The 23308-nt window shown below is 30.4% G+C and overlaps 1 protein-coding gene across 4 annotated transcripts in view; it reads left to right on the top strand.

The window, feature by feature from the left end:
* The first annotated feature begins 21362 nt into the window (after positions 1–21362).
* Positions 21363–23308, top strand: part of LOC145242375 (leucine-rich repeat-containing protein 71-like) — a 124076-nt gene continuing 122130 nt past the window's right edge. For all 4 annotated transcript variants that reach the window (XR_013862721.1, XM_080105379.1, XM_080105378.1 and 1 more), the window contains exon 1: positions 21363–21494. The gene's annotated coding sequence lies outside the window, so the exon portion shown is untranslated. The remainder of the gene's footprint in view (positions 21495–23308) is intronic.

Raw genomic sequence — 23308 nt, 5'->3', positions numbered from 1 at the left:
CAAACAAAATCAATCATACATTCTGAATAGTCAAATTCTACACTCTAAAAACTTCTTTACAAAGAAGAAACATCGTAAAAAAACTGTCAGATTAAAAAAGAATATTTGATTTGGAGTGACCTTACAATCGCTAAACATCAACAAATAATTTGTAAACAAGTGCAAGCAAAGAGAAAGAAAACAACTTCTGGTTAATTCGGAAAAAACTTCAGATTAATTCGGAAATAACTTTGGGTTAATTCGGGGAAAAAAATTCTGGTTAATTTGGAAAAAAAAAACTTCTATTAATTCGAAAAAAACAAAAACAAAACAAAACTTCTAGTTAATTTGGAAAAATAACTTTTAGTTAATTTGAAAAAAATGACAAATGAATAATGTAAAAGTAGAGTAAGAGGCAGAAAAATATATAAAAGATAAATTTAGATTTATTATTAATTAGTTTGGTATATATCCAATTCAATATTACTCACTACTAAAATAGTAACTAGTAGAACTGGTATATATTTGTGTGTTGTTGGGCTTACATGGACAAGTAGAGGCTTTGGATTGTGCCACCTTCTTAGAGCCAATCTATCACTAAATATACCATTCAGCGAATGATTTTGATTTTCGTATAACACAGTTCTATTAATGAATAACTAAGTTCTATTAACAAATGATTTTCATCTTGTGGATACAGGCTTAGAATTTTTGGTGTAAATTTACTTCTGAGGGGAACTAACTTGATTTTCAACAAGTCGAGTTTATAATTCTAAATTGATTCTAAATTGTGCATTAAAAATAAAGGTTAACACACAATGTGGTCAAGCAAACAAGTCAGTTAAGATCCCTCCAAAAAATAAATAAATAAAATAGAATAAATAAATAAATAATTTTTTTTTAGAAATCCTATTCAAAATATAATTTTAACACAAAATTAAATCCCACCATAATGCATTTCGGTTCATTCGTATACAAGTCAGACATTTTATTCTTTTATTGTTAAAAAAAGAATGACTGGGTTAAACTATCTGTTAATTCTTTATTTCAGAGCACTGAATTATCCCGTTTTGTAACCGAGAGTTTAACTATCTTATCTCTTCCATCTTATTATTTTTTTTTTTTTTGAGCAGATAAGATAGCTAAATTCTTGGCTACCGAACAGAAGATCTCCAGTGTTCTGCAGCAAATTTCTGCAAAACGTTCATGTGAAACAAAGTATGCAAGAAAACCTAAAAAGCTGTTTGGGACATTTAATGATCGCTTAAGGCTTTGAAACCGATTAAAAAAATACATAATTTAATCAATTATTATTTAATATAAATTTATTTTATGGGATTTCAAAAGTTGGTCTTTCAGCTAACATATCAAACTTTAATTCTGACTAGGAAATTTTCATTTGTTATTATTAGCACTATAATAATGTATTTTTTTCTACAGTGTATTATATATATTTATATAAATCCATCTACAAAACTGGTAATACGCAAACATAAACATTTTCCATTTCTGACTAAAAAATCAAAATGAACTTATGGGAATAAGACTCTTTTTCTGTATAAGTTTAAAAACTGTGCAAATTAAAAACTAAAATTATTTCACTGTATTCTAGTCAACACCAGAAAGTTACATCTAGTATCAATAGCTTTGACTGAAACATGTCTGCAAATAATATTTGAATAAATAAACAAACGACAACAAAATAAATAAATAAATAAATAAATAAGTCTGTAACCAGACAGAGCAGAACAACTTTGACATACATAGCCATTATTTTTTTTTTCTTTGCTTAAACACTGTTCAGTTGTACAGTCTCCGAATTAATAATAGTTTGCTCTTGAACTCTCACGGATTCTTAAAGAAGATATACAAATGTCACCAAAACGTCAGATGAAATGAATATAGTTTATTTTACAAAGGGGGGGGGGGGGGGGGCAAACAAAAAACAATACAAAACATTTTTACCATTCGTTATTTATATCACACTTTCGTGTGTGTATATATATATATATATATATATATATATATATATATATATAACAAACAAGCTTAACTCCTATTTCAGTCTCTTAAATTATTTACAGTGAAATGGATTTGGGTATTACTTCCAAACGGTGCCCAAAAAACTCGTCTCCGGAAAACCCGTACCCGGACCCCCCCCTTTTTTGCTAGGTAGGAAAACTGGTCCCTTATTGAATAAATATCGATTGAAAACACATTTTATTACTGTTCTTGAAGGAGATATTGTTTTTAAAAGAGACTATATGCACCCCCATAATATTAAAAAAAAATATATTTTTAACTCTTGCTTAAAAAAATAAACTTGATCACGGAGTCAAGATACGAAAAACGAAACCAAATATTTATTAAAAAATACTCTAGTTTTAACACTTTTTGTGTCATTACGAAACAAAAATAAAGAAAACACGTATTATCAAAGAAAGCCATTATTTTATTTAGAAGAATTAATTCAATTTAAATAACTATTGTGTTATTATAAAACAACAAAAAAGAAAACACGGTCTTGTGTAATTTTGGTACCGTGCTGAAATAATAACGTTATTATTTCGAAAGCCAGGAGGGGAGGGGATCGTTTAAAAGTCATTTCGGGGGCACTTGTGCAGTACATAAAAATATACAAATTTATTTTCTTTTGGAGGTTCGTTTTAAAACTGTATCTACCTCAGTATTTTCTTTAATTTTCGGACATTTTTTTATTAAAAATTATTTACTAAGTAATGTCGAGCGCGACATTAATTGTTATTTCTTTTTAACTAAATAAACTCTTTAAAATAAGTTTAAACACCAAAAACTTACAAAGCTAGGTAGAAAACGAAAACTTAGAAAAATCAATTAAAATTTTTAAAACAATAACCATGTAAAAATATTTTCAAAAAATATTATAGGATGTGCATTATTACCTAAAAATATACAAATTTATTTTCTTTTGGAGGGGGGGGGTCGTTTTAAAACTATATCTACCTTAATATTTTCTTTAGTTTTCTATTTTTGAGCAATTATAAGACGTGATCCTCTTATGTCGGACATTTTTTGTTCATAAGTAACACTCGACATTACTTTTTTTTTTTTTTTTTTTTAACTAAATAAACTTTTTAAAATAAGTTGAAAGACCAAAAACTTTCAAAGCTAGGTAGAAAACGAAAACTTAGCAAAATTAATTTAATTTTTTTAAAACAACAGTAAACAACTAAACAAGTAAAAATATTTTTTAAAAATATTATGGGATGTGTATTCTTTTTTAAAGACAATATCTTCTTCAAGAACGGCAATAAAATGTGTTTTCAATCGATATTTATTCAATAAGGGACCAGTTTTCCTACCTAGTAAAAGGGGACGAGTTTTCCGGAGTCGAGTTTTCCGGGTACGAGTTTTCCTAAATTCCTTCCAAACATGTAATGTTATGGAATCGGCGATACGATACGCTGTTATTACAGTTTTTTTAAAAGATTATAAAAGTATTTTTTTTTAATTTCATACCTAATATCAAATTAATGTTAACGCCATTATTAGCACGAAAATCAATGTATTAGGAAAAACCATCAACAACAAAACACCTTTTAAATGAGTAAATTAACCGACATACTAACATAAATCCAACATGACTGAAAGTCGATATAAAAATAGGAACGGAGAAGATGTTAAATAATAATAATAATTTATTCAAAACAATGAAAATATTTATAAAACTCTTTTGGACACTTTTGCATCAATGCATCACACAGACGGCGAGAACTCCAATTTCTTCTTGTTCAAATAACACGGCAAATAAATAAACATTATTTTTTTTCGAACACAAAACGATTCGAATACCAAAACATTTATTGTATTGTAAAATTATTTATTGAAAAGTCTGCATAAGAAAATATAATTTTAATAAAACAAATTTTGAATTAAAACAACATTGATTCTTTTTTCCTGAAAGATTAAAGTAAAATTGTCACTGTAACAAAATATAGTTTTACTTTATGGGGGCACCTATTAAAGGGTCAAAAATATATTAGTTTTAATTTTTAAATTAATAAACAATTTGAATGGAGAGAAGTGCTATCTGGCGACAGTTTAATGAAATGCACCCCCAAAAGAAAATGGCCGCCGTCCGTATAATGCAGAAGTGTCATTTTTTTTGCACAACATACTTCTTATTATTTTATATCATCACCAAAAGACTTCGTTTTCGTTTGATCTATTCTTGATTACAGCTTTTATATCGACTAGCGTTCATTTTATAAATATGCCAGTGTCAGTTGATTTACTGATTTAAAAATTTTTCCCCTATTTCATAGATAATACTAAATTGATTTTAACGTCAACACACCCAAAATAAATTTTTCAGCTACTGCATTCCGATAAAATATCGTTTGCATTCTTATCGGAAAAATATCGTTTGCATTCTTATAAACGAGTGAAGAAGCTAACTAGGGAAGAACAATAACTCAAGCTAACTAGAAAACTGTGAATTCGAGTTATCGTTTTCCGGAGCTAGTTTCTTCCCCGACTTGTGGTAGCAACTATATTTTTCGGGATAAGTTTTTTTTTTTTCGGTGTTTCGCGAATACGATGAAACGTCAGTATTTGTAATATTTTTGTTTCAATTCTATTAAAGCATGGTTTAATTAAAATTTAAAAAAAAAAGAGAAGAAAGCTGTTTGGAAGTAATACCGGGCAGACACGTATTTCACTCAATAATCTACGTGATTGAAATTGGAATAGACATTATATATATATATATATATATATATATATATATATATATATATATATATATATAAAACAAGGCAATGACTTGTAATGAATAGGTATTCCGAGCATTTCAGTACTTACGAAACCAGTCCGAGTTACCACCACCCCTGAAACGGTCGAAACAGTTTACAATAAAAAAAAAAAAAAAAAACCCTTTTCTTTTCCTTTTTTTTTGGGGATTTTTTTTTTTTTTTTTTTTTTAAATCTTTTTACATTTTCGCGGCTTTCAGATCGTAAACATTTCGGCCATTTTCGGGACTGACTCGAGATTCTCCTTCAGTACTTGGGACTGACTTCGTAAGCTATTGAAATCCTTTAGATTCCCATTCATTAAAAGTACCACAAGACAAACAAAATAAAACGAGAAAGAACACTGGAATACAACAACGACAAAAAAAAAAAAAATGATAATTCTCTGCAATAACAACGATAAGAATAAAAAAAAATAGTTTAATCTTATTTCTACTACTACTACTTACTTCCATTACCACTACTACTGCTATTGCAACCTTAACCAGAATTCGTGTGTATGTATAAAACACACGGTAATATCAAACAGTATTACAACAACAACAACAACAACCATACTGCAATTGCCAATCCAACTACTACTATTCTATTCCTGTATAATGTGTGAATAAAACGGTAGGCGGACGTTCTGGCCGACGGAGTTTTGGGGAGACGGACATTTTGGGCAACGGATGAAATACTTATTTTCATTTTTTTTTAAATTTAAAATTATTGTTTAAAAGAATTTTATATACTATTTGAATTATTGGGAATTGAATGCCATCTTCACAGAATAATTCAATAATAATAACACAAAGAATTTTAAAACTTAAAGGTTGTAATTTTTCAAATATTTTTTTTGCGACTCGCATTTTGTAAAAAAAAAAAAAAAAAAAAGGATAAATATTGAAAATATCGATTTTTCTCTTTGAACTTTGTATATTGTTAATTTAAAATAACTAAACAAAGGCGTTTTTATTCTGTTCGAAATGACATTATTGTCGTCTGCAGTTAACAAGACAAAACTGCTTTTTAAGACTTGTAATCCTCTCAGAAATCGTGAGCAAGACGAGCGAATGTAACAAAAAAAAAAAAAAAAAAGAAAAGATTCTTTCTGTCTTTCCGTTCATTCATTTTTTTAAAGGAGCGTTACCATCTGGACTTAGATTAGTTGTAAATTTTACAAGTTTACAATGTTAAGTTGAGAAAATTTTTTAATTCATTTTGTTGAAGAACGGATTTATTTTTTGGTGGGTGCCACCCGGGCTTAGGGTTAGTAATCGGGTTGTGGAAAGTTTTTATTTTAAGTTGTTGAGGAACGTTTTCTTTTAGGAGTTGCCACCCGGTCGCAGAGTTAGTGGTAGAGTTAAGTGATGTTTTTATTTTAATTGATGAAAAATGTTAATTTTTACTTGAGATATTTTTTAAAGAAAAAAATTCGCACACAAAAAAAAATAAAGAAACAATTTTTTTAAACACTCAATAAACCAGAAAAACGAACATTTTAATTAAGAAGTAAGAAAAAAGAGGAATCTGGGAAGGTGGATTATCTCAGCACCAAAGCCACCAGAATCTAGGCGATTGTCAAGATGGTCCTTTCCTTGTTTGCTGAGGTTTGGTTTTGGTGCAGTTCTAGGAGGTCCACCTCCCAGACTTTACTTTCTCAACCTTATCGCTAATCGTTTGGGGTGCACTTACCTGGGAATGCCGACGAGGCTGTCCAGGATTTGTTTTTTTACAGGTCAGTCTTCCTCTAAGGTGGCAGCTTCTCAAATCCCATTTCCCTGACCTTGTGTCAAATCTTCCAGCTGTGACGGAGGGGGTAGGGTGGGGAGGTGAACCTTGCAAGAACGTATGTTTTCTCAACATTAAAAACCGAGCTAGTGGGAAAACAAACAAGACCATAAGCCTAAAAGCAGGCTTGTCGAGTTAATCGTAGAAGCCAACTTAGCCAGTCCCAAATAAGTTAGTTAAATTTCGTGTTTTTTAAAAAATTAAATTTAACTTAGTATTATTAGACAATATATATATATATATATATATATATATATATATATATATATATATATATATATATATATATATATATATAGTCAAAATGTCTGTTGACCAAATCTTCCCTTAGCCAAAACGTCTGTTGGCCAAAATGTCCTAGGTTCGAAAAAAAAAAGAAAGATCGTTTTACTATTACTGCTACAGTCAATACGAGTGGCGGCTCGTCCCTACTTTCACTGATGTATTTATTATTATTTCTATTACTGTGTGATAAATGTATACTTTATTTATACTTGTACAATATATTTCATACTGGTAAACGTTATTATTTGTGACATAAAAGATTTTTAAAGAAATATGATTATGAAATTAATCGCAAACAATTGATTTTGGTTTATCTACTCTTCTTTTGTGACTTATTTGCGTTTAAAAAACCCCAAACAATTTAATAAAACGCAAGTTTTTTTTCTCTATCCATTATCACGTCTATATTACCATCAAAACGACTCACTATTATTTAATTCAATACTACAACACAGTTTATTTTAATACTGTATATATAATGAACAGCACAAAGAAGAACTCATCTATTTGAGCGTCTAATTTGCATAAATAGAAAAAAATAAAAAATATAAATTAATGTTTTCTGTTATTGATTTGTAATTTTATTGTCTTATATATATATATATATATATATATATATATATATATATATATATATATATATATATATATATACACACAATAAAATTACAAATCAATATATATATATAATTTACTTTTGTTATTTTTTGTGTTTTGACTTTGGAAAAGATCGAGCCCACCCACGACTACATTGCTTGTAGTCTGACATTTTACCACTAGGCTAATTATATATATATGCACGAAATAGTTTTGTCAGTATTAAATATTAATAGTAATTAATTAAAGTGGTTTAATAATAACAATGGTAAATTACCAAAACCTTTTTTTATAACATTATGTTCATTAATTTTCAAGGAATATAATTTAAATGAAAACTTAGTTTTTTAAAATTGCAATAAGTGTATATGTAATATAAATTATACATAAAAAATAATATTTAGAAATAGATTAATAATCGCTTGATGAAGGGGCGAAAGGCACCTTTTTTTCTTGTATTTAATATAAACGTGTTAGATTACTGTTAAGATGTGGTTAGATTAATGAAGGACACTACTAGGAAGTTTACTTCCGAAAGAAAACACATGCGACGGATGACTAACTAATACCAACGGTAACTGCACGTGCTTATATTTTGTAGTAAATATATATATATATATATATATATATATATATATATATATATATATATATATATATATATATATATATATATATATATATATATATATATATATATATATATATTTTTTTTTTCGCGCAAAAATACCTCACATATGAATAGATAAATCCAAACAAATTGTTTTGGGGTTGATTTTCGATTTGTATTTCCTTTAACATCTTTTATATCGCCATTAGTGACGTTATCTTCATAACAGTAATACTTAAGTGGACCTCTCATTTGTAGAAATAAAACTGGATTTTTATTTACAGCAAAATAAAATTTAACTAAATTGTTTGTTATTTTTTATATTTGTTATTAATTTTTTGTTCTTTTTAACGAAATGTTTTTAACTATATAAAAAAGACAATAAATAAAAACACAGTTAAATGAAGTTCTCTTTTACACAAAAAAGTGTGCTTGTGTAGATTGGCGACATTTTAAAAATTTTTTTTTTACTTCAGGTGAAAACATTATTACGTACTTACGTGTCATGTCGAAATTTCAAATTAACAACTCTAATTGTTCTAAGGGAGGTAATTCTATTTTACTAAGAAAAATATACTGTCTTTTTTTAAACTACTTCGTTTTATAACATTAATAACCAAACAAAAATGTAAAATGTGACGATATTGTAATTAAAATAATTATAAACAGAGTTGCTTCCTTTAGAACAATGAGTTGTTATTTTGATTTGCTATAAATTCCCAAAATTATGAAACATGATCCAGAAGATGTGATAGATGTATTTTTAACAAATAAATACATAAAAAAAAAAGAAAAAAAAAAAAGAAATCCACAATCACGTTCTTACATATTGAGTTTAACTTAAACTCAATATGTAAGAACGTGATTGTGGATTAAGCATACTGAATTGATTATTGATTGCACACCTCGATAATTCGGTAAATTTTATTTTTATTTGTAATTAATTTTCTACTGGATCATATTTTCGTAATATTTTACAATTCATACTATAATTTTTCTTAGTGGAACATATCAGTTATCCCCTTGCATTAACACTAGGCACGGGCAAAATGAATGCCGATGCTCAAAATGTATAAACATTTTGAACCCTCCCTTTACTTAAAAAATCACCAAAAATCAGGAAATTAACCAATTTTAATGAAATTTTCAGTATTTATCAAATAATGATAGCGAAATATAATGAACTGATTATTTTTTATTTAAATCTTAGTGGAAATGTATCATTTTGTTGAAACAAAAAATACCTTTACTAAAATTATGGTTTTCAGTAGTAAACAAAAACCGCAAAACTTTATTTTTGCATTTTTTTATATAAATAAAGCATCGTAATTTTTAACAATAAAAATAATATAAAATAATTGTTATATAAACATTACGAAAAACAGCCCCTAAATCTGTATTAATGAATTCTATATAACTCGAAGAAAAATGAATTCCTCGAACTACCGATATTACCACTGAATTAAGCATTGCTTATTTAATATCTTCCCATACAAAAAAAAATTATAATTGCAAAAAATATTTCTACCTTTGTTTTTTTTTAAATTACGGGTTTCGCATAATTTTTATAAGAAAGATTTAAATAATTTCCTTGCTCGCAAGAATGTGAAACTTTCGGCGTAACATATTTTTTTTTTTATATATAATATTGAACAATAATTAAAAATAATAATTTAAAAACAGGAATATAGAAAAATAATTAAATTAAAAAATGCAAAACTTCATACAAACGTTCAGAAAAGAAATGTACGGATGCGCGACTGAGGGGGGGGGGAGAATGACGTCATTTTCACAGTTTTTCTTGGGCCTTCGTAATTTTCGTGTTTACAAAATTTTAGTTTGTTGCGTTTTGCGAACGCCAGAATCACTCGTTTTTTGGCCTAATTAATTTATATTTTGTACAAAGAAGGCGTTTTTTCTTTTTTTCTTTTTTTTTTTTAAATTTAATTCAATATCTTAGGACTTTACTTCACTAATTATCTTTGAAATAGACCCAGAAAACTAATATTTATCTTTTAAAGGATTTTTACAATGAATTTATGTAACTTCAAAATTTAGCGAAATTGGGTAGCTCGCCGTGAAAACCTTTTCATAACTTTTTTTTTCACGTGTACAAATATTTTTTTCCTTTTGGAAATTAAGTTTAGTCTTTAATCTTTTAAATACAATAAAAAAGTAGTCGGAAACATACAAAAAATTTATGATAAATCGGCTTTCAAAACAAGGTTACCCATTTTTGCCCGTACCTAATAAATACCCATGCCAAAACCCACGAAGAAGTGGGTTGGGGGTGAGAACGAGTGAGAACAAGAGAATTATTTGGAAAACTATCACCGACTCAAATCAGAAACTTTAAAAATAATTTTTGGTACTTGTACAGTTTAATCAAGACATTTAAAAAAAAAAAAAATGAAAATATCGAAAAAAAAGTTATATTTTACGTATCTGTTTTGGACTGAAGATCCACGAAAAAAAAATCATTTCATTTGATCGAGTAGTTTTTATTTTACAGCAGAAAAACACGTTTTTATGAGAGCGCGTTGAAGTCAGCCGTTACGAAATTTGTTGAACTCGCCAAAAGGGAGATAACTCCAGCTAAAGCGCTGACACTCCCTCCCCATCTTTATTAATAGCTTTTCTTCCTAAAAATCGAACCCATTTGCTCGGTATCATAACAAATTTTTTTTTCACTGTAAAATAAAAGCTACTTGATAAAATTAAGTGCATTTTTTTTTCAGAGAACTTCAGACTATAACGAGTACGTACAATATAACTTTTTTTCAATATTTTCATTTTTTAATGTCTTGACTAAACTGTAGAAGCGCCTAATTTTTTATTATTACTATATAAAGATATGTTCATGTTCAAATAATTTTGTTTTTAGTGCCTGAATTCTCTTTTCATATAAATGCTTATTTTCTTATTTAAACCTAGTTACACCCCCTTCCTGCATTAACACATGGTAGGTGTGTGTGTGGGGGGGGGGGGAGACGGTAAGGGGAAATAACTCTTAATCTTATCTGATTATCTCTCTTTGGTCCAAATGGCTTTAATAATGTTCCTTTCTCCCATTTCAAGTTTTTAAACCATCCATTAATGTTTGCTAATTATTTCATTTCCTTTGATATTAATTCCAACAAATGTGACACAAACTGGACATTGAAAAATATTTGCATCGACTAAGGCATATTTCTTTTTTAGGGTCTGTTCTCGTAGTAAAAAAAAAAGAAAAAAAAAAAAAAAGAAAGTTAACCTTACCTTTTTTTCGCTGAAAGAGAAAAAATGTTTAGAATTTCCAATTTTCAACGGAGGTGGGAAAAGGTGAAGAAAAACAAAAAAAAAAACAAACAAAAATGCAAAACAAAAGAAAACCCAGTGCAAGTCTATAAATGGTCAAATGGTCCACAAGTAATCTTTTTTGCTATAAAAATCTGAAAAAAATCGTTATAATGTACGTACTTGTCACTGCATGAAAATGTCATATTCAAAAAAATCACGTAAATTGACCAGGTAGTTTTTTTTTTTTATTTAAGAAAATCAAATATTATCAGACGTTTTATCGAAGATTTTCTACAGGCCATCTTGTTTGAAAGCTAACGGCACTAACGACCCCTGGCGGAAATAAGGTGGAAGTATGGGTCAACAACGGCAGACTATACCATCGACTATTTTTTTTTTCTTAATAAATTAACTTATTTAATAAATATATAAATTGACTTCCTTTAATAAAGAGACTGTGGAAAACACTAGTTTTATTTCTTTGTTCGTCTGAAAACAGACTTAAATTCCAAAAATGTTTCATTGTTAATTTTTTTTTTTTTTGTATTATAAAAAAGTGTTTTCGACATTTAAGAAAAAAAGAAACTTAAACTAGTCGATGGTTCAATGCTCGCTTAAAAAAAATCCGTTTTAGACATTCTCGTTATGTTAATTTCTCATTTTGTATTTTTTTTTAATTCCAAAAATGTTTCATTATATTAATTTATTATTTTTATTATAAAAAAGTGTTTCCGACATTTAAGAAAAAAAAAAAAAAATAGTCGATGGTCTGCCGTTGTTAACCCATACTTCCACCTTATTTCCGCCAGGGGTCGTTAGTGCCGTTAGCTCTCAAACAAGATGGCCTGTAGCAAATCTTCGATAAAACTTCTGATAATATTTGATTTTATTAAATAAAAAAAAACTACTTGATCGATTTATGTGATTTTTGGAATATGACATTTTCATGCAGTGACAAGTATGTACATTATAAAGATTTTTTTCAGATTTTTATAGTAAAAAGGTTACTTGTGGACCATTTATAGACTTGCACCCAGTACCCGTCTAATGTTTTTGTTGTTTAAAATATTTTATTATGCCCTTCAGAGTCTTGTAAACCCGACGGATGGCACCGAATTTTATTTGATGTGAAACCTTGCTGTCATCGATTTAATAACTCAAAAATCGAAAATTAAACAAAAGTACAACTAATAACTGTCATCAATCAATCGAAAAATTTATTTTCATAAGATCTTTATAATTTATTAGATATATTTATTTTCATAAGATCTTTATAATTTTATTAGATAAATTTATTTTCATAATATCTTTATAATTTTATTAGATATATTTATTTTCATAAGATCTTTATAATTTTATTAGATAAATTTATTTTCATAAGATCTTTATAATTTTATTAGATAAATTTATTTTCATAAGATCTTTATAATTTATTAGATATATTTATTTTCATAAGATCTTTATAATTTTATTAGATAAATTTATTTTCATAAGATCTTTATAATTTTATTAGATAAATTTATTTTCATAATATCTTTATAATTTTATTAGATAAATTTATTTTCATAAGATCTTTATAATTTATTAGATATATTTATTTTCATAAGATCTTTATAATTTTATTAGATATATTTATTTTCATAATATCTTTATAATTTTATTAGATATATTTATTTTCATAAGATCTTTATAATTTTATTAGATAAATTTATTTTCATAAGATCTTTATAATTTTATTAGATAAATTTATTTTCATAAGATCTTTATAATTTATTAGATATATTTATTTTCATAAGATCTTTATAATTTTATTAGATAAATTTATTTTCATAAGATCTTTATAATTTTATTAGATAAATTTATTTTCATAAGATCTTTATAATTTTATTAGATAAATTTATTTTCATAAGATCTTTATAATTTATTAGATATATTTATTTTCATAAGATCTTTATAATTTTATTAGATAAATTTATTTTCATAAGATCTTTATAATTTTATTAGATAAATTTATTTTCATAAGATCTTTATAATTTTATTAAATAAATTTATTTTCATAAGATCTTTATAATTTTATTAGATAAAATTATTTTCATAAGATCTTTATAATTTTATTAGATATATTTTTGTTTAATTTTCGAGTTTGGAGTTGTCCTATGACATTGAGGTTTCGGCGCAGTTTTTCAATTGTTCATTGCGCAGAGGGAGACAACTCTCTTTTACTAAGAGATTCATTTGTTCATCTGCGCCGAGGTTTCATATGGAGTAAGGTCCGGTGTCATTTTCAATTCATTGGGTTTACAAGGCTCTGAGCACTACGATAAAAATGCTAATAAAAGCGCTTTAAAATATTTTAAAACACAAAGTAACTAGACAGGTTAATGGAAAATAAAATTTTATTGGTTTGGGTTACAGTTTTTTTTTTTTTGTCTATTTCTATTTATTTTCACCTCTTATTTTTCACTGTTGGAAATTCGAGACAATCGGCAGTTAACTTTTTACCTCAGAACTAGGAATAAACAAAGAAAACCACAAAGTGAACATAAGATTTGCACAAGATTTAAACTGGTATTAAAATTTATGTCCAACAGTTTATTATGTATCATTTTGAATTTTTTTTGATGATCGGGTTGATAATGACTTGAGGCAAGTACTAGTTTCACCATACTGAAGAGCTGTGATACAGCAAAACAGTTTGTAGATGACGCACTGCGTTTGTTCTTGTTTCTTTCTTGTGTTTGTGTAGATAATAACAACCATTAAATAAAGGATTAATTTTGTCCACAGGGCTGTGAATAAACAAAAAAGATCACAAACTGAATAATGAAACTCACATGAAATTCATACTTGTGCCTCTAAAAGGAAGACCACATTGTAGTGCGGTTCTTGGCTATAGGTAGTCTATTTTGGTGATAGTAATGCCTTTGAAAATGGCACTACTATCGCTCACCTGGAACCATAGAGATTCAACGCCTCTATCCATGGCTAGAGATACTGAAACTTTATGGTTCCAGGTGTCTGAAGATACTGGTTATAATTCTACCCAAAGCCGGCCAGAGGATTAGTTGGCCAAAACGTAGTGGGATGACAACAACTATGGAAGGCAGTAATGAGGATAGAGTTTAGAGACTCAGTATTCCTATCCCGTTGCAGAAGGCCAGAGGAATAGTTAACCAAAACGTTATGAAACAACAACTATGAAAATGAGATTAACAGTCTGCAAATGAAATAGAGGGATATAACATTTTGGTGATGAGACAAGGGCCTAGTAGACTGTGTGGGAATTATTAAAATAAAGACACTTCTTTGAAGCCTTGTCCAAGAGGGAGAGACTTATGGTTGGTGCACCATCCCAGATGTAGCAACAATACTCTGTACTATAGAAATAGAATTAAGTCCATACGTTTCATCTCGCCTAGAAAAGCCATTACTAGAGACAAGAAGAGAAATATAATGCCGCATCAACATCTCAAAAAAGACTGTTTAAAATTCACAAGAAAACGGTTTGGGTGGAAGTTGCGTCGTATGTATATAGTTTTCTTATCGCCAATGTATACATTGCTCCATGAGTGAAATATAATATGTAATTACAGATTGTAAATGCATGGAAGAGGCAAATATCCATATCCAAGTACTTTAAGAGTCCAATAGGGAGAGAAGAGGTTACTAGGCTAGTTGACAATAGGTCTACCCTTTAAATTGATTACATGATGAACCAGAAACCCGTGTTATTATTGTGACATCCTCACTCTTCAACAAAGACTAAAAATGACCTTCTCCCCAAGACGTAAAACACCAACAGTTGCATCCCTCTGCCTGTTCTACAAGGATTTTAACGGTGAATGCTCTGACGAACTGCAAGCACTTGTGCCCCCACGAGGTGAACACCCTCGATTGACCCGACAGGCTGCAAAATCCCACCCCCACACTGTAGAGATCCCTAGATGTAAAAGATCTTTCTACTCCAGTAGTTTCTTCCCCAGAACCGCTAGACTTTGGAATTCCATCCAGGTCCCTGCTTCCCCAACTGTACTGACGTGCAGAAGTTCAAGTGCAACGTGAACCAACATCTTGCTGCCCAAATCCCTACATAGTACCCCAGTAGTTGTTGCCCCTGATAGTAGCTCCCTACACCAAAGTGGCAATGTGCCTTGTTTGGGGTGAAAATGTAAAAAAAAAAAAAAAAAATTTTAAGAGCTTCGGTGTCAAGAGTGAATAGCAACTATACAATATAGTGAGAGAGGTATCTACATGGCCACATATCTGTTAAACTAGTGTGTCGCTTTTTACTTGCTTTATTTTATTTGTTTAGTAACCCTTATAATAAACTCACATATATACAACAACAATAATACCTAAAAGGAATTAATAACAACACCTCACAGTAAATCCTATCGAGGTTAGTGTATTCCTAGCTAAACTATGCGTACAAAATAAAAAACAAGCAAGAATTTCTTGTAAGTTGTTCCCGCCAGAAAGGCAAGATCAACGAGATCAACGTTTCCTATGCCATAAAAAGATGTTAATCGATTTTTAAAATATATCGTTTTAAGCAAAAACAATATTACACACTTAATTGTCATGTTGAAAATAGTCATGTATCCAAAAATTATGAAAATTCATCGCGTAGAACAATTGCTATTTTGTTTTTCGTAAAAAAAAAATCTATTGGTATAGACAAATATTGCCGCTACGAACAAGTAATCAAAAATATTCTTTTTAGTTATGTCCCCTGTGTATAGCCCCCTACTGCCTACTGTATAATGTCTAAAAATATGCAGTTTTACCCAAATTTTCCATAAAAATTACTTTTAACTAGAAATAACTTTCTACTCGTTGATTTTTCGTAATGTTTGGATATATTACTATTTTCGGCATGACACTTGAGTACAGAATATTGTTTTTGCTTAAAACAATATATAAAAAAAATCAATCTGTCGACTTAACAAGCAAAAAATAAAATAAAATAAAATAAAAAAATAAATTTAAAAAAATGAAAAAAAATAAAATAAAATAAAAATAAAATAAAATAAAATTAAAAAAATAAAATAAAACAAAAAATAAAATAAAATAAAAATAAAATAAATAAAATAAAATAAAAAATAAAATAAAAATAAAATAAATAAAATAAAATAAAAATAAAATAAAAATAAAATAAAAATAAAATAAAATAAAAATAAAATAAAATGAAATAAAAATAAAATAAATAAAATAAATAAAATAAAATAAAATAAAAAATAAAATAAAAATAAAATAAAATAAAATAAAAAAATAAAATAAAACAAAAAATAAAATAAAATAAAAATAAAATAAATAAAATAAAATAAAAAATAAAACAAAATAAAAAATAAATAAAAATAAAATAAAATGAAATAAAATAAAAATAAAAATAAAATAAATAAAAATAAAATAAAATGAAATAAAATGAAATAAAATAATATAAAATAAAAAATAAAAATAAAACAAAATAAAATAAAAGGAGGAGTCCTTCATGACTAAGACAATTTTTATTTTTGTTCCTATCCAGAGCTAGAGTTACCCACATTAAAAACTGACCTTGTGTCTAACACTGCTCTCGTGGGGAGACTAGTAAAGAAAAACTATCATCTAATAAATTGCATACGTTTTCGACATACAAAATTATCTCATGAATACCCGTTAGTTGCTTAGTTTAACGTCGTTACCTCCCTTGCATTTTATACTATCGACTGGTGTTGCCAATTTAGTGATTTCCCCACTAAATCTGGAATTTTGTTTGGAATCTTTTTTTTTTTTTACATAGAGGTCACCACTTATGAAAGCCCGGAAGCCACTCGGGGATGAGGGTTATTGCGTGTACAGTAATCAATGAGATAGTATCGTAGTAATCATTAGTATTGGATATTTGATAGTGTCTTACTTAAGAAAGCGGTTTGTCAGGAATTTGTTTATGTTGGACTTGAAGACATCCAAGTTGTAGTCAGGGGGGAAACAGGCCAACGGAAGAGAGTTCCACAGTCGTGAAATTCTAAGAAAGAAGCTTTGTTCATGGAATCTACGTTTGGATTTAGGCACAGATAAAGAGTGGGGAAAATTAATGACAGTAGTTTCAGCAGGTGTTTTTCGTGAAAGATTGGCGAGGGGGGACCAGAGATTGGAGCTCAGACGAGCACTTGCCATGGAAATAACGATAAAACAAAGACAGGCTCGCAGCATCTTTTCTGTGGGAGAGAGGCTGCAGGGAAAAGAAAAGGGCACCCTCCACTAAGCCACAAAGTCTATTTTGTACTCTGTCAAGGCAGGATAGGCTGTTTTTAGCAGCTCCTGCCCAGATGTGGCAGCAGTACTCCATCCTTGGACGTAATTGGCTTTTATACAGATAGAGAATTGCATCAGTAGTGAGATATCTTCTGGAGCGGTAGAAGGATCACACCATTTTCCCAGCGTCCTTGGCAACAGACCTGATGTATGTGTTCCATTTCAGATCAGGAGTGAAGGTCAAACCCAGAAGCTTGTCAAAACATGGAGCCTCCCCAAGACGAGAGCCATCCATTTCAATTGATACCAGAAGAGGATCAGAGCGTTCATGATGTAAAGCTTAGTTTTGGATGCATGAAAAGTAACCAGCCACCTCTTCCCCCACTGTACCACGCACTCAAGATCAGAGGAGAGAGAATCAGAGAGAACTTTGTCATTTACAGCTTTTGATGTGTTGCCATAGATGGTCGTGTCATCAGCATAGATGTCAACGAATGATTTAAGTATATGTTTTGGGAGATCATTGATGTAGATCAGGAAGAGAGTTGGGCCTAGGATGGACCCCTGAGGGACTCCAGCATTAATACTGTGGGCCTCTGATTTCTGCCCATCAACCACTACTCTTATGAACCTATCGGAGAGAAATGATTTAATAATTGAGAAAACATTTCCAGTGATACAGTAGCTGGAAATCTTGTGAAGTAGGCCCTTATGCCATACCTTATCGAAGGCCTTTGATATGTCAAGAGTAATTGCCCTGGAAAGGAAGCCTTTGTCAAGAGATTCACTAATCCTATGAGATATAACCGTTAGCACATCTGCTGTAAATCTTGTGGAGCGGAAACCATATTGCATGTCATTAAGAAGGTTGTTTCTGCTGAGGTAGTTGACTACTTCTTTATTTAATATGGATTCCAACAATGCTGTCAGGGCCAATTGCTTTACTGGAATCAAGGTTCTTGATTAGCTTGGCGACCTCACGCACAGATATTTGTATGTTGCATAGCGTGTTGTCTGTTATAGGAGGAAATATGGAGAGTTGATGGTCTTTGTCGCTTAGGGTAGAATTAGCTGCAAAGTTCTTGGCAAATAGTCTGGCCTTGTCTGATGCTGACGAGATGACCTCAGGTCCATTGATAATAGTTGGGATAGAACGCATGCTTCTGTTCAGTTTCCTGTTTGCTATTTGCCAAAACTGGTAGGAACCAAGCCGCTGCTCAGCTACTTTGGATTTAACGGGCTGAGCATATAGCTCTCTTGCATTTTTTATTACTCTTTTATAGTGGTTGCTAGCAGTCCTGAAAGCAGCTTTAGTCTCAGTACATCTATTACGTTGGTAGCTATGGAAAAAATGATTTCTGTGCACGATGGCAGCAGCGCATTCTAGGGAGTACCATGGCTGGCTGTTAGGTTTTTGTTGGAGTTTTTGGGATGGTATGAATCGGTCTATGCCCACAATTAACCATTCGATCAGGTCTGATACTATAGAGGACACATCCTTTTTAAACATGGAATGCAGAGGTAGATCAGATATGAATGTACGGAAGCTATCCCAGTCAGCCATAGAGTATCGATATACAGTACGGTGGAGAGGTACGTCTGAAGACTTATTACATTTCATTTTTATCTTAACTGATACAACGGAGTGGTTGGAAGATCCCAGAGGAGATAGAACAGAACATGAACATAGCTCAGGGGAAGTTGTGAAAAAAAAGCCTAGAAGGCTTGCATACTGACCAGTAGTATCGGGCACATGGGTGGGTTCGTGAACAATCTGAGTGAGGTCATAGGCAATGGCAAAATCATGACAGAACCTCCCCTCATCATCTGTCTTATTTGAGTGGGTCAGCCATTCCACTTATGGACATTGAAGTCACCACAAATGTGAATGTTAGCCGAAGGATGAGCAGACAGTATGTGGTCAATTTTCTCAGATATACTCTTAAAGATAGTAACCCCACTGTTGTGGGGGCGATAAAGGGCAAATATAAATGCAGTGGTGTAAGTTAGTGCAACCGGAAGCACATATAAGGTAAATTAGGATCTTCTCTGGAGATATACCTACCACATGGAAAGCCATCTTTAATGTCGGCACACACTCCATGCCCATGGCGATCTTGGGGGTCAGATTTAGATGTTAAGTTATAATATCCTTTAATTATGAACTCATCTATGGAAGTAGTCGGCCCTATGCCAGTTTCACTTAGAAAGAATATGTCCAGTTTCGTCTCCTGTAATTGTGTTTCAACCTCTGGAAGGTTGGAACGTAGACCCCTGATGTTGGAGAAGGAGACATGGTAGTAGGGGGTCTACATTGGAGGATGGGGTTCTAGGTTTATTCGTGGTTTTTTTCTGGAGATTTGTCATGTTGAGGTTTGGGATTTGTGGACTTGGTGGGAGCAGGACAGAGAGGGAAAGTAAGAGAGAAAAAGACAGAAATTTTTTTTTTTTTTTGCAGCACATGATAAGGTAAATCCGTAACAATTACCCACTAGTATGGCATCGAGAGGCCCTACCAGAAACTACTGCATGGTCCAGAATCCATTCACCAAATGGTAATACAGCAGCCCTGGTACTTTGCACCGGCTGATAGGACAGCCTCCTTAGTGGTTAATCCAAGGTTCGGGTCCCTGACTATCAGGAGGATAACCTCAGCCCAGATGAAACGTTTACCTCCAGAACCCTTACTAGTGACATGACCACAAGGATAGACATAGAAACAGAAAATTTCCGAGATCTCAGGCTACTGTTCACGAAGTACTACCGACCTGGAAAACAGCTTTTTCTTCGCCCTTTGTCCGAAAAATCACTCAATGGAAATGAGGACTGAAGCGAGTAATTTTTTTTTTTTATTTACCAGTTATCATTTTTCTTTTTTTTTTTTCTTTCTCGATATTTTGTTTGGCACTCACACAACCACAATTTCAGATATAAATGTAAATAAAAGCGCTTTGAAAGTGCTTTTATTTATACATTATAAAACACAAAATCTCTAATCCATGTAATTAGAAAGGGGTGCTTGTTAAAATAGAGTCGACAGATCGATTTTTTAAAATGTGATTTTAAGCAAAAACAACAATACTTACTAAATTGTCGTGTCGAAAATAGTAATATAACGAAAAATTACGAAAATTCATTGAGTAGAACAACTGCTATTGTGTTTTTAGTAAAAAAAAAAAAAAGGCTAACGATGCTAAAACAGTACGCAAGCTATGAAACTGGTGAAAACGGAGATTAGTATATCCCCTGTATTCGCAATCTCCAATGTATTCACATCTAGGGAAAATGCCATTTCCAGTTTTCTGTAAAAATTACTTTTAACTATAAATAATTTTCTACTAAATGAATTTTCGTAACTTTTGAATATATTACAATTTTCGACATGCCAATTAGGAAGTACTGTTGTTTCTGCTTAAAACAACATATTAAAAAATCGGTCTGTTGACTTTATTCTAACAAGCACCTGGAAAAGTAATTCTTATTGACTGTGGTAACATTTTTTTTTATTATTTTTTTCTGTCACATTTTTTCTGTTAACTATTCTTAAAAATCGACTATCCTATCCCACATATTTTAAAAATAGGTATTTGACTTGGTAATGTGTAGAAAAGTTAACAGTTGATAAATTGTAAATAAATAAATAAATACTTATATCAATCTACCGATCTGTAAAGCTGCTGAAACTGCTTTGAAGCTTTCTTTTTTCAAAATATTGTGTCATTCAAATCGGTTTTTGCACAGGAAAAAACAACAACAACAACAACAACAACAACAAAAACAAAACAAAACAAAACAAAAACGTGTTCAATTTGTTTAATAGTCGTTAGAAGGGAGATAACTCTATCGTTAAAAAAGTTGAAAAGCATTTTGGTTGCTATTGGTAACAATATGCAAGATGACGTAGAACTCGATTTTGTTTGTGGCTATTTATTGTTTTGTTTGGGTACGTGATATTTTTTTTTATTATTGCTATAAAATTTTTGTGGTTATCTTCAAATTTAGCCACCCCGTATTTTATAAAGGCTTTATGCAGAACTGTCCGCTGCAAAATGAAGCGATACAAACATTTTTTTCATTTTTCATAATTTTTTTGAAATTGTATTTTTTAAAATAAGCAATCGAACAAAAATATTTTTGTTCTTTTGTTTATTAAAGACGTATAATTTAGAATAAATAAATAAATGAATAAATTAAAAACAAAAAACAAAACAATACAAAACCTCGTTTCATTTTGCAACCGACGGCTCTGCATCAAGTAAAGCCTTTGTAAACACAAGGTGACTAAACTTGAGGTTAACCTTGTTTGTACATAGCGTTTGTGGTCGTGTTCAGCATAGATGCACGGAAAATGCTGCTTTGTTTTAGATCTAAAAGAAAAAAGAAAACGCATGTTCTATTTTCTCTTAAAAACAAAAGGGAAAGTAATATTTAATATTTTCGAGTGATTTTCACCAAAATTTTTAGATAAATTCGATCATTAGTCTTAAATTATTTCTTGTCATAAATTAAAATAATAATTCAATGTTGTGAGAAATTTAATTCTCACAAACTCAATACTCCCTGGCAGAGGCAAAATAAATCCACACATTACAAAGGCTATACCTTCAAACTCAAAATTTATTCAGTTATAACAGCAAAGAAAAGTTATTGGTTCTGGTATTGTCCATTTTTTTTTTTACACAGTGGTCACCACTTATCAAGGCCCGGAAGCCACTCAGGGATAAGGGTTATTGCAAGTACATTACTTTAGTGTGGAGATTTGATGAAGTGTTTACTTAAGGGGGCGGTTCATTAGGAATTTGTTAACGTTGGACTTGAAGACATCCAAGTTGTAGTCAGGTGGGAAGCAGGCAGACGGAACAGAGTTCCACAGGCGTGCAGTTCTAAGAAAGAAGCTTTGTTCATGGAATCCATGGTGGGCCAGTTTTGCCTCCCAGATAGGGAGCCGTTAGTTTAATTCCTTTTGGTGGAGTGGTAGTTCGTATTCCTTTGAAAGGATCTATGGTAATTCATGGTGTTCTCGGCAAGAATCTAGGTGCCTTTAATTAGGTATAAATCGAGTCCCTTGGGACTCTAATTGAATTGAGGAAAGTTCAAATATTTAGTTGATATAAACACGATGAAAATGTTCAAAGGATGCCATTCTCTAATTGAGATATCTTCGGCACAATTAAAGGTGTCTCTGCTTGTAGAGATTCAAGTCCTTTTTTTCACCAAACATTTAGGTCATATAACGTGAAGCAATAGTGGCAGCCCCGCTCTCTATAAGACATTCTTCTCGGAGCCGTTATTGGTGAGTCCCTTTTATGCCGAGTGTTCATTGTGGACTGAAAAAGAAAAGAAAGATAACTTAGTTTGTAAGAGCCAAGTTAGATACTTGGCGCCTTTAAGTTATCTTTCTTTTCTTAATTAATTCTTAATTCTTAATTAATTCTTAATTAAAACACTGAATTTGTGTTAGATTTTCAACATGTTTAAACATTGTGAGAAATTCCATTTTACAACACCATGTTCTTGGTTATAAGCCACCTACACACATTCTAGTAGGCGGTCTGTGATTGGTTAGTTTGTAAGAGCCAAGTTAGATACTTGGCGCCTTTAACCAATCACAGACCGCCTACTAGAATGTGTGTAGGTGGCTTATAACCAAGAACATGGTGTTGTAAAATGGAATTTCTCACAATGTTTGAACATGTTGAAAATCTAACACAAATTCAGTGTTTTAATTGCTGGCGGCCATGTTTCTTTTTTCGGTGT

This window comes from Euprymna scolopes, chromosome 21 (genome assembly GCF_053919585.1).
Source record: "Euprymna scolopes isolate OS-2025 chromosome 21, ASM5391958v1, whole genome shotgun sequence".
Taxonomy (NCBI): domain Eukaryota; kingdom Metazoa; phylum Mollusca; class Cephalopoda; order Sepiida; family Sepiolidae; genus Euprymna; species Euprymna scolopes.
This window is presented reverse-complemented; position numbering and strand designations above follow the sequence as displayed.